General features: G+C 43.5%; 1 protein-coding gene across 1 annotated transcript in view; it reads left to right on the plus strand.

The window, feature by feature from the left end:
- Positions 1 to 13,569, plus strand: part of WNT2 (Wnt family member 2) — a 44,371-nt gene that overhangs the window by 26,410 nt on the left and 4,392 nt on the right. The window lies entirely within an intron of this gene.

Raw genomic sequence — 13,569 nt, forward strand, 5'->3', positions numbered from 1 at the left:
CTGAATTTGTTTTTCATTCCAAAGTAATTGCAAAGGAAACAGTAAAACAGAGCAGACGTCAGCAGCTCCTATCACAGGTCTGAGCAGGATTATCAGGGGATGTCACAAAAAGTCCAGAGCCTCTTCTTTGTCCCCGAGTGGTTGAATTGCCTTCATGGTTTGATGAGCTGGCTCTTTGCAGCCCTGGAGCACGTTTGGACATGCAGCCCCTGGATTAATAACTGCTGAGCGAAAGGGCCAGATGCTGTGCCCTGCTGCATTCCTCACGTGCTTTGCGACCTCTAACAAGTCATCCTACCTGTCAAGCCAAAGTTTCCACCCAATCCCCAAGAAACTTGTGTTTTGGTACAGGAGGGTCCCAGAGGTCTGGGTTCCTTTCCGCTGTTAACTAGCTGCTTAACTTCAGACTGCTCAGACAAGCATGGGGCTGATGACATCAGGATCACTTTAGGAACAATGTACTGACTCCTGTGTGCCAGGTACTGCTCTAAGACCATTGCACACATGGTCTTATTTAATCCTTAGAACCACCCTATGACATCAGTGCACTGGAACTGATTATTGAAGAAAAAAGACAAAAATGATTAAGAATAGGGTGGCTCCTAGTTGATCAACATCAACCAGGAACCAAATTCACCTCTTATATTTTTGAGATCAGTTAAGCACCCTGGATATCACTGTCCCTATTGTACAGATGAGAAAGTGAGTAACCAGCTCAAGATCTGGCTGGTCTTGGAGGGGATCAATGTCCAGTTGTCTGACCCCATGGCCTGTGCTCCTAGCCCAGACATTACAGCTTGCCCCTGTCTTTCTCCCAGGGCATGTATGTGAAAGGACGGGTGAAGCATGAACCTCACGTCAAACATAAGAGGACCTGCTTCCCCTGGACATCTTTTCTGGTTTTTTGAATTGAAGCAGTTTGCACAGTGAAGCAGTTATGCATGATGACCATTTAACTGCTACAGATAGATAGAAAGACCTTACTTTCTCTTCACAATGGGGAGATTCTGAATTGAATCCCTGCTGCCTCTTCAGGGTACTAAGTTATTCTTGCATACTTTGCTTTTTATACTCCCATATATTAGAACATGATTCTGTTTCTTGACCCGAAAATAGCAAACACATTTGCAGTACCCACCACATATTAGGGCTTGATCCATATTCTCTCATTGAGTAAGGTGGGATGTTATTATCCCACTTCATGGGAGGGGAAACTGAGGCTCAGACAGGTTATGGATTTTTCCCAAGGACGCTAATGGGTAAGATGCAGAACAGGGACTTGAATCCAAGTCCTTCCATCCTTGTAACTATTTCACTCTGCCTCCAAATGCACCAGCCACAAGGTCTACTGCTGCGGGTCCAGACTTTCTGAGGGAGGTTATATAATTTATTCACTCTCTTAATTTATTTCCCTTCTATTTTAGGCTTATTTTAGCTTCTCTGACTTAAAAAGATTTGAATTTGGTTCTGGGTTGGTCTTGATTTACCAGGAGCCACCTTGTTATTTGTTTAAGTAGCCAGTTCCATTGTTTTAGATCAGATTTCCACTAAGATTCCTAGATTATTCATAAATTGAACTATACTTAAGGCCTTTTCATTTTAGCTAAGCCTAGAAAAATGCCAAAGTCATCTATGAAAACTTGCAATATTTCTTTTTAGTTCTGTTGACCGTCAGATGACTGTTTTAGTGAAAATATGATTTAGGGTGTTTGATATTACGTGGAGAAATTTTGGATTGCTGACAGTATTTTTTCATTGTTCATATCTGGACAAATAACACTTACAAATAACACATATATGAGATGCAGATTTTCTCTGAGACAGCCTCCTTTAACCCAAACAGCTGCTGAGGGCCTTGCCCTGGTCTGTATAGAGATGAGACTTTCTCCAGGCTACTTTCTTCTAGAGACTTCTGTGGTATGTACTCTGAAAAGTCGGTCAAAGTGTGTAGTTCTGAATCTTCCTGGAGTGGCTCCCAACTTTTGATTGTGCAGGCAGTGAGATATGACAGAGTCTGAGAACTGTGAGAAGGGGAGATTCCTGAATCTAACTCAGTGGCATTCCTTCTCTGGGCTCCCCGCCTTCATCTGGGTCAGTGCTAACATTCTCTGCTGTACATTTTAAGAAGCACTCACAGTTAATGAGTCAGGACACCACTGAGAGAGTCTCTCCACATGATTGCACGACATCAGACCTGCTTTATGGTAAATGGAACATGTTCGAAATGAGTTGATGTTGTTCAGTTGCTAAGTCGTGTCTGACTCTGAGACACCATGGACTGTACAAACCAGCTTCCCTGTCCTTAGAAATGGGTTACCATCAGAGTTATCCAGGCTCCAAAGTAAGTCAGAAGTTTTCAGTAAAATTTAAATCAAATATATTTGTGTGTATATATATATATATGCATTTGTGTGTGTGTGTGTGTGTGTATATATATATATATATATTCACTCTTAAAATTGACACTAACTTTTCCCTTGATTTCATCACAAACTACCCACTCTGCTGTATTGTGTCATTTTATCTTGCTTTTTAAAAAAAAATATCATGTACATTTAATATTCAACTGATTGGACAACTTCCCTTCGTCAGCACTTAGAAAAGCAATGGTGGTGAGAAGACTGAATATTGTCAAGTCATAGGTATTTGGAATTGGCAGACTTTACTCTTGCTAGTTAGCGGCTTCTTCCTGTTCAAATCCACTCATAATCTGACTGATGTGAGCTGGCTTGTTTTGTCATTTCAATTTGTGAAGTGGATAAAGTCTGTAGGTCTAGTCCACTATTTTCCAAAGTGAGGACTTCTTCAGAGACCTGTTGGATCAGAATCTCAGGTTTTTTTTCATGAGATTCTGTATGCTTTTCACACTCAAGCACATCAAAGTCTGAAAAATCCATAGGGTTTCCCTGGTAGCTAAGATGGCAAAGAATCTGCCTGCAATGAGGGAGACCGAGGTTTGATAAATGAGTCGGGAAGATCCCTTGGAGAAGGGTATGGTTACCCGCTCTAGTATTCTGGCCTGGATTCCATGGACAGAGAAGCCTGGCTGGCTACAGTCCATAAAGTTGCAAAGAATTAGACACAACCGAGCAACTAACACTGTCACTTCACTTTTCAGGGAATCCACAATTCCCTGATTTTCTATAAGTATCAGGTCCAAAGAAATCTTACTGAGAGATTTGTTGTTGTTGTTAAATATCTGATCTCTTACAAAGGAAAAAGAAGTTTTTCTATTTGAAAAGCTCTAAAAAAATGTCACTCAAAAACATCCCTGCCCTGACTTACACAGTATAAGAGGATGTTCTTTCACATTAAGGCAGTTTTTGGGACCCTCTTTTACTGGGAAGAGCACTCTGAAATGATTTCATCCATCAAAGCTTCCCTTGGAATTAGCTTGACGGAGATCATCAAGTCAGCCCTTTAGTGAAGGCCTGAAACAATGATATCAGGACTAGTGGATTTTGGTGAGAATTACAGAAGGGTGAGTCAAGACCCTAGGGTATTCTGTCTGAAGACAGACCCAAACCTCAGGTTGGAAAGGTAATGGGAACTTTGGGTGAACTCCTACTGAGAGTCAGGCCTTGGACTGCAAGCCTTGTGTGCATTTTCTCTAAATCTTCACAGCAGTTACCTCTATTTATAGAGAAGGAAACTGAGCCTCTGAAAAGTTAACTTGTCCAAGATTTTGTGGCCTGTAAGTGGTAAACAAAACAAAATAAATAAAATCAAAACAAAATTCTATACTTTTCTTACCTTACTTCCTGAAACTTGAGAGTAGCGACTGGGGGGCTGTGTAATAAAAAGGCAGCATGAAGACATAGAGCATAACAGAATGAGGTGCCCACAGAGCAGGGAGCTGGGAGGTGGGGAAACTTCAACCGCATTCAGCTTAGACTGCCTAGAAGCCCCATTCAATTACAAGCCCTTTCAGATTTGGAGGGTGTTAATGTCTTCAATTGCTCCTAAGAAATGATAAGCTCGAAAACCTGTAAAGGAGGATTTTCTTATGGCAACAATAATGACAAAAGACATTTTTTACCCCCCAGTCTTCCACTGAAGAAGCTGAGTGCTCTGATGCTCAACTATAAATACTTCCTAGAGATTCGGAGAGCAGGTACAGCTGTGTGATGCTGTGCATGTGACATTTTGCAGACTGAACTGGAGACCAGATCTAGGAACTGGGCTTTCGGGGATGGGTGGTTGTGTGGTTATCTCCTCTGGTTATTGCCCCTGGCATCTGTAAATCAAAGAAGCCCTTAAGTTAGAGATAGGTGCATCTCTGGCTAAAGAATGCCGCTGTCTCTCCAGAGAAGGCCTGCACCTAATCACAGACCACTTGCACTGCTTATTCTGTAAAAACCCTGACCTGGGCCAGAGGTCACCACGAGGTCTCCTCTCCCACTGTAGAAAACAAGCAATCCTCCTGTCAAGTTCAGAAAGCAAGTGGAGTTCACCAGTTGTTTAACTTGTTACTGAAAGCCTGAGACAGGTTTGCCTTGCTGTCTAGAAGTAGAACCTTCCTATAAAGACTTTCATAAGCCGAAACGGCCAAAAGCGAAGAAGTGATTACCTTAGAACACATCTTGCTAACAGATGCACGGAGCCCATGGAGATAAAGCATGGACACTCCCAAACTCAGTTCCGCGTGATGGCGCCTTGATACGGAGATGCTGAGTGCAGGTCCCAGGGAAGGAGCTGAGCAGGGCCACTCTTGCTGCTCCGGGTGGGTGCTGCCTCTGTACCCGCTTGCTCCAAAAACAAAAGCTCGGCGCTACTTTCACCGTTCGCCTTTTTCGGTAGAGCAAAAATTCTCTTGGGATTTCTTCTGGTTAGCAAAAACCGGTACTGATGTAGGACTTTCTGCAAAGTGAAATGCATAAAGTGAACTTCCTCAGAAATCAGAGAACAGCTTTACCTGCCTGACAGCTGCAGGCTGTGAGCGATGTGAGTTCTTGGGTATCATGGTTCTTCCCACATAAATCATATTAGCAAACAGCTCAGTACCTATGGGAACACAACCCCAACCAAGGCTTACCCAGTCTGGTGTTCTAGACCTACACCGTGGTGTGACTAGCTTGCAGAACCTCTGAACTCTGTGGTTATGACCTGATAAAAAAAAAAAAAAGAGAGAATACCATGTCAGCCAATAGCAGTGGGTGGACCTTATTTTGATCCGAAATGTAATGTACAATTCCCACCAGGATATCTGAGGTTCCTCATCTCTTCATGGAACAAATATTTATTAAGCCCCTTCTATATGCCAGAAACTACGATAAGCCCCAGGAATGCAAAAATGAGGCGGTCAGAATTGGTCTTTGCCCTCATGGCTTCATAGGCCTCTCCGTCCTTGTGGATGACCCAGGTGGGTGGCGGGCAGGGGACACAGGCTAGGTGCTAGGAAACCCTACCTGGGCCAAAATGTGATTTTCTTAGGTTTCAGTTCTCACTCCACTGCTCTATTATGAGGTTCTACCTTACATTTGTCACTTTGGAAATTAATAAGTTTTTTATCCCTTTCTATGTTAAGCTTTATTGTAGAAATTTCATGATATCTAAAAAAGTGCTAAGACAGCTAGAATAGGCGAGAATGATACGAAAATATATTGGTGAGGTTTTTAAGTCACCATTTTCACAGTAATTGTTGATTGATTATCTTATATAATGTATATCAATATTATTTGCTGGACCCTCAAATTCCTGGTGGCATATAATGCAGATAGCCTATCCCTCCTTCTTATAACACTATTTCCTTGACCTCTGTAACACCACAGTCTCCTGATTTTCCTCCTGACCTGAAATTGGTCTTTCTCAATTTCAGTTGTTAGTGTCTCCTTGTCTACTTCTAAACCTTGAAGATCTTCAGGGCCCGATCTAGTCTCTTCTCACTGGTTCCTCTGCATTTTCTCTCTGGGTGCGCTCCTCCACTGATACGGTTCTAACTGCTATCTCAGGCCTCATCTGTGTCCTCTCCTCTCTCTTCGTTCTGTATTCAACCCCCTGCTTAACAGCTCCAGCATGCTCATGTTTTTATCAACCTACTTCTGTTAGAAATTGAGCTCTAGATTTGTCCCATTCCCCAAACATGTTTTCCCCAGGTTTCCCCTTCTCAGAAAATGGCATGACTGTCCACGCCATCGGTCAAGCCATAAACCCACACATCCTTTGTCACACTGCTTTCTCACTTCCACATCTGGTCCATCACCATGTCCTCTTAAAATGTTCAGAGGATCTATCACAGAAAGCCTTCTTTTTTCATTCCTAGAATGTGCCAGAAGTTTTTATTTGTTTAAATATTTGTTCACTACCTGTCTGTCCCACTGGATTCTGACTCCATGATGGCAGGAACTATTAATATATCTGTCTATTCACCACTGAATCCCTGGCACCTAGTACCTAAACATGTGTTGAACTAAACTGAATGGCAAGTTATAAACAACATAAAATATGTTCATCATATTAGCTGGATACTTATGTTGGTGCAGTGTCTAGCTTAAAGATAATTTGGTTTTTTTTCAGCATGTCTTCATTCATCACTGATTATTTTATAACACACAGCCTATGAAAATTCCCATTTAATCATAAGTGTTAAATGGAATTTTTCCTCATATTCAAGTGCATTAGTGGGGCATTTACAGAGCCTAAGATGCTTCTGGCTACCCATTTCCTTGGATGAGATAAAAGGTCTTAAATAAAGGCAGCAGCAGACTCTGTATGTTACTTTTAGCTGCCACCAAATACTCAGTTCTTTTACTCTTTGGGGGGCCTTTTTCATTTACTGTTATCAGTGGGATTACAGGCTAGTTCATCAGATTTCATTGTTAACATACCAAAATACCTTTTACAGCCAATGCTATTTTATAGTATAGACATGACCTGTAAATCTGCATTTCCTTTTAGAATACAAGCTTGCTAGAATTACATTTTAGGATACACTAAAAAGTACCCTGATTTGACACTGACAATTAGATTGAATTTGTGAAGTTTTTTTAAAAAGATTTTTTTTATTTCAAAAAAAAAAAGAAAATATAATTTTCTTATTTCTAAGTCTTTGACATAACTACTAACAACAAAGAATTTATCAAATAGATATTCTTTACTTTTTTGGAAATAGAAAAAAAATGTTTCTAATTACTGTATTAATGTGTGATTATTTCTAATTACTATATTAATGTGTTACAAATAAAAGAATGTTAAAGTACTTTAAAATAATGTATCTGCATACTTCTTTTAAGCTTTCCCCAGGAAACTTATTTTGTGCTGCTGTGGTAAATCTCTTCTTAAAATTTGCAAATTTCATATGCCTATGAATTTGCAAATTTCATATAATAAAGAGCCCTGCATTATAGATTAGGAGATGGATGCTGCCTATGATTATTTCTACTGATTACTAATTGGGTAGTATTGGACAAATTCACTTCTCTGGATCTCTTAAGATATGTTTCTCACTTAGAAATTCCTAAGGTTCCTATGACTCAATCTACGAATGAATAGTTTATTAATTAATCTTACTCTAAGTTTGCAATAGCAGAACCTGAATCTGATGCCACAGACTCTCCTGTCATTTTTAATTTCTATCATTTAAAAATGTGCTACATTTTTTGTATATGTTCTCTTTATATATCAAGTGAGATATTTCAAATAAAAACCAGGCTCTCAGCTCCTCTGTCCTCACCACAGTGCCCCTGGGTGAGCCCTTCCTGGAGAAGTATGCCCCTGTTTGGCAAGGGAAGGTTGATATTAATTTGTAAGAAATTGATTTTAGTACTTAATAAATCAGGAAGTATGTGTTTACCATCTGAGTAATATGAGACCTACTGCAGTCCTTAGGGAACAAGATGTATGAGAAATCACCAAACATTTCAAAACAGTGTATGAGCCCTACAGCCTGATGTGCTAACATTACAGGACTTGGGAAGATGGTCCAGGTGAGCTTGGAGCGGACAGAGAGTGCTTGATGTAAGGTGCTGAAGTAGGCCCTGAGTCTTGAGGGGTGGGAAGACTTTCAGTCTAAAGGAGTGAGGGGAAAGTCCCGCGCGGCAGGTGAGGGTAACTCTCTAATAGTCTACATGGCTGTGACATCAGAAAGTCACTTCAGTAGGACAGTGAGGAGTCAGCTTGATGAGGGTGTGGGTGGAGGGTGTTAGGAAATAAACTTGGCTTAGGCTAGTTAGCGCCAGATAAAACCTTGAAGAGTCTGACTCAACAACTTTAATTCTAGGATAGGATTCGCTAATTTAATGGGACGCTCTTTCCTGTGCCAGTCAAACCTTTCCTAGTGATTATGAGAATGCTGAATAAAATGCCTTGAGATAAGTGGAGAGACATTGTCCCGGCTGTAGCTTTACGATCCTTGATGCAAGGAAGGGGGAAGCCTTCCAAGCAGATGAATGTGCGGCCTCTAACATGTGCTCTTTAACATTCTTTTCTTCCCTCGATAAATCTGTGTTGTGAATGACAACATGTAAGTCAGCCAGAGGAGAAACAGCCTATTGGATGACGGGCTTAAGCGAATCTTGCTTTATGCCCTAATGGTCAACATATGGGCTTCTGTCAGCCTGGAGGGCAGGAATTTCCAGAGATACAGACCCATCCAGAGAGAGATAGAGAAAGCGCCCTTCCTCCAGGTCCCTGAGGTGTGGGTCTGGGAACTATTAGCACAAGCCCCCCATCCTCCTCTGCTGTCAGGAAGATGCATGTCAGTGGAGACAGAAGTGTTTCTGTGCTGGGAACCCTGACTCCATTATTAATTTTATAGCTCTGGGGATGGCATGCTTGATTCTGTAATGTTCCTTCAGCCTTGCTCCACCGAAGGTGTGTTATGTGGTCCCAAACTTACACAATTTAGAAGCTCCAATTCTTTATCCTTTTCCCTCACGGGTTTGTGAGCTCTTGTGTGGGTCAGGATGAGGACAACACCTGTGGGAGGAGAGAGGTGGATCTGGCTGGAACCTGCACCCTCCCATGGTTGTAGACAGCCTGGATCTCCCGGGCACTGACTCCAGGCAGATGGTCTGACTATGGCGTAGTGTGAAGACGATGGGTCTCCTGGGCCTGCGTTCTGCACCACTCTGGGCACTGAGATCTGTACCTAGCAGGCCATACATCTGGGCATATTTCACAAACCTAAAGCAAAGGGAAGTCAGGGAAAAGAGTTTCCAACTTGGCACTTCTGTTCAGTGAACTGAGTAAATCAAAGTGTAGTAAGAAATAACACTATAAAGCAATGTAAATAATATTTTAAATAAGCATATCAAATCTGAAGCATCTAAATATATGTTTATCCTTTTAGCATATCAGTTTGGGAGGCTGATATTAGGGCCATTACTCAAAAACATTTTTAAAATTTCTCCTTTGAAGGATTTTTAGAGCCAGCCACACAGGCTGTTGTAGACTTTGTATGATGCAAATATGTGACCAATTTGGCATTTGGAAATGGCACGGAGAATCTCAGAATGAAGTCTGAGAAGAGTTAGGTAAGTGATCAAGTGATGCCATTTCATTTTAGTGAGATGCAAGTTGATGCTGTCTCGTGCTCAGCCACTTCAGTCCTGTCTGACTCTTGGAGTGCAGCCCACCAGACTCCTTTGTCTGTGGGACTCTCCAGGCAAGAATACTGGAGTGGGTCGTCATGCCCTCCTCCAGGGGATCTTCTGGACCCAGAGATCGAACCCGTGTCTCCTGCATCTCCTGTATTGCAGGTGGATTCTTTACCGTTGACCCACTGGGGAAGCCCAGTTGATGATACAGGCTTTTCTAAACCAGAGAATTCAGCGTAGAGACGCTCCTCCCAGAGTCTCAGTCACATCAGTGACATACATTAGAACCCCCTTGAGGGCACACATGTTTTAGAGATGTATACCCTGCTATTACAAAGTAATCAGTCCGTCTATTTCCTCAAAAAGGTGACAGGAATTCAACAGGAATATTATAAAGGAAGAATGCAGCATAAGCTATAAGTAGCATGCTAACCAGCCTTCTTTACTTTCTTACATAACTATATGTCTTAATTGTCAATGACATATCATGTGCTGGAGAAAAAGTTCCCCTCCAAAAGAGCTATATGTCAGGACCTTTGCAAGTTCATCAGTTGATAAAATAATGAAGGGAGAGAGCAGGAAATAGGTAAAGCACTGATCACATACTGTTACACATGAGCCAGCTTTCTGGGGCCTATTTCCTATTTTCTGGGGGGACATGAGGCCCAATCACAAGGTCCAGACCTCCGTCTCTGGGCTCGGATACGCCTTCTCCAAATTCTGACCCCGCCACCTGCTTGCCGTGTGATCACTTAACCTCCCTGACCTTCTCTTTCCTCATTTCCAAAACAGTGATGATAACAGTACCTACTTTGTAAGTACTTATGAGTATTAAATGAGATAATGCAGGCAAAGGCTTATCACAGGGCCTGGCCTGTAAAAGTTAAATATTGGCCCCAGTTATGAACAAAAAGAAGAGAAAGAGGATAAGAAAAAATGTAGAGGGGGAAAAAAAAGAAAGAAGAAAAGGGGTAAAAGAGAGGAGAAAAGAAAGGATGGATGAACTTCAGCTCTATCTGGCTTTGAAAATGTAAAAACCGGCCCTTTTGGGCTTAAATCTGGTAGCATAGCTGGTTTTATTTGTGGCCCAGGCAGGGGTCATCAGATCATGTAATGAGTGACTCATTATTTAATAAGTTGGTATATAATTTAGAATAAAAGTCTAAAATATATGTCCCAAGTATTCAGAACTAAACAAGGAGTCAGATCATATAACTCAGTGACTCCTTTTCATACACTTGAGCTCACTCTCCCACACACACATGCACAAATGCATAGTCTTGATTCTTTCTAAGGATGATGGTGATGGTGATGTTTTCTGTCTTGAAAGAGTAATGGGAGGTCCCGAAGACAATAGAGGCCTACTGCTGTCAATCATACTAAGTCCTTATTCTAATTTTGATACAGGAAAACAATACCAACAAGTTTTATATAGCTCTGCACTCTGGCAAATGCTCTCTTCAGGGTTTTGATGACATAGCTCTGTTGTTATTCAGTCACTAAGTCACGTGTGACTTTGCAACCCCATGGACTGCAGCACTCCAGGTTTCCCTGTCCTCCACTATTGCCTGAAGTTTGCTCAAACTTACGTCCATTGAGCGGAGAAGGCGATGGCACCCCACTCCAGTACTCTTGCCGGGAAAATCCCATGGCTGGAGGAGCCTGGTAGGCTGCAGTCCATGGGGTCGCTAAGAGTCACGACTGAGCGACTTCACTTTCACTTTTCACTTTCATGCATTGGAGAAGGAAATGGCAACCCACTCCAGTGTTCTTGCCTGGAGAATCCCAGGGACGGGGAGCCTGGTGGGCTGCCGTCTACGGGGTCGCACAGAGTCGGACACGACTGAAGCGACTTAGCAGCAGCAGCAGCAGCTTGTCCATTGAGTCAGTGATGTCCTCCAATCATATCTTCTGCCCAAATTACAGCAAGTGTCAGAACTTCCCTTCCTCCCTACAGTCTTCAGATCTAATGAGATCCAAAGCCCAAAGCAGAGCGGTTGGCAGTCTGTTGCTAGGCGGCTCCGCCTTCCCCTCAGCCGGCCTGTCCTGGTGCTGCTCATCCCCCAGAAGGTCTGTGGCCGCTCCGGGCTGCAACCTCACAGCACTCTCACATCAGCAACTCTCAACCTTCTGTTCAGAGTCTCAGTGTTTTCCAGCATTCTGTAGCTAAACACTGAACTGCTGAGACAACTCAGTGCCAGAGTCTCTGTCTCTTTTTCTGAAACCACTTCTGAGTTTAGCTCTTGCCAGTGGCCATCGCTCTGTCTGCTCCTCTCAGAGTTTGGACGATGTGGAGATTCCTTCACTGAGTAGCCGTCTGTCCAGATGGAGTCTAGTCCAGTTGCTGCATTTGGGGAACAAAGCCCACCAGGGCCATTACTCAAGGCTGAGCTAGACCACCAGCGTAGACCCCCTTATGCTCGCAAGCCACCAGGGGACGACCACCGCGTGTGATGTCAGTAAAAGGCCACAGTCTGATTCAGGAAGGAGACATTTTGTCTCTCTGTCCTGGCCCCTGTGCCCCACAACCCCAAAGTGGGTAAAGAATTCGAACTGCATTTTAATGGATTTATATTCTGATAACAGCATATCAGCAGAAGTGAGGAATGTTTATCAGTGTGCAGGGCTTATGAACAAAACACAAAAAAGGTAAAAATTCTGAGTCTCCTGTGGACGGCAGGTGAGAACACTTTTCACACCTACTAGGGGTCTCGTTCATACCCCGGGCTTCAGTTGCCATTCAGCAAAAGATGTCCTAATCCGTGTCTCCATCCTGACCTCTCTCCTGAGTCCCAGAGGATTTTTAGTGACCATTCCTACCTGGATGGGCCACATTCACAGCCAACTCGACATGCTGCAAACTAAGCCCGTTATCTCTCCTCAAAGCCTGCCCATCCCAGGTGTTCCCCACCTCTGAGAAACCCTCTCACCTGTTGGTCCAGTCAGCCCGCACATCCTGAGATGCTCCTCCTCAGCATCTCTCGAGTCTGTTAGCCTCTCCCATTCGCACACCATTGTCTCCGTCCAAGCCACATCATGTCCTGCCCAGAGTTTCATTGGTTTCTAACTTGTCTCCTGGCCTTCACCCTGGCCCCCTGCAATCCAGTCACCCCTGGTGATTCTTCTGAAATGCAAATCAGATCACGTCACCCTTTTAGGGAGCACCCACTGCCCTTGGCTAACATGCAAACTCCTGAGCCTGAGACACAAGGTCTTTCCCAGGCAGCTTCTGCCCACCTGACTGGCTCATCTCCGGCCACTGCCGTTTGAGCGCTACCTTCTCACCGAAGTGAACACCCTTCTGCTCCTCACACATTTCCACGTCTTTGCACATGTGGCTCAGCTGCTGCTTCCTCTGCCTCCTCTTCCTCTTCCCCTTTCTCTTTTCTCATACTGCAAAGTGCATGTATCCCACATGTACAGCTCAGTGAATTCTCAAAGAAGCACCTCTGGGTATTACTAATATGTGCCCAGATCAGGAACTTGAAGAGAATAGTATTCTGGAAGTCTCCTTTGCGCCTCTTTTCACCATAACCCACCAAAAGACGTGACTACCCTGACCTCTAATAGCATAGTTTCCCCATTTGCGCTTTATATAACGAGCACCCACGCACGGTGCATCAGATGCGTGCTGCTGCACAACAAACTGCCAATCAACCTGCCGGCCTGAAGTCGCCCTGAAGTCCCGTCTTCAGCCTCATCACTTCTTTTTTTATTAGTATTTTCTCTTTCTGAATGTACTCTTTGGCTGCACTGGGTCTAGTTGTGCCGTGTGGGATCTCTATTGTGGCACACAAGCTCTTGGCTGCAGCATGTGAGATCTGGTTCCCAGGCCCCCTGCACTGGGAGCACAGAGTCTTAGCCGCTGGTCCACCAGGGAACTCCAGGCACACCGCTCCTTTCACTTCATCATCAAGCTTCTCGGTCCCCACCCGGCCTTTCCTCCCCACTGCGCCCTCGCATATTGCCCCAGAGGCAGCTCTCATTAAAGCACACTAGTTGCCTCCCTTACTGTTGAACCGAATGAACAGTT

The sequence above is a fragment of the Bos javanicus genome, chromosome 4, assembly GCF_032452875.1.
Source record: "Bos javanicus breed banteng chromosome 4, ARS-OSU_banteng_1.0, whole genome shotgun sequence".
In the NCBI taxonomy this organism is placed as follows: domain Eukaryota; kingdom Metazoa; phylum Chordata; class Mammalia; order Artiodactyla; family Bovidae; genus Bos; species Bos javanicus.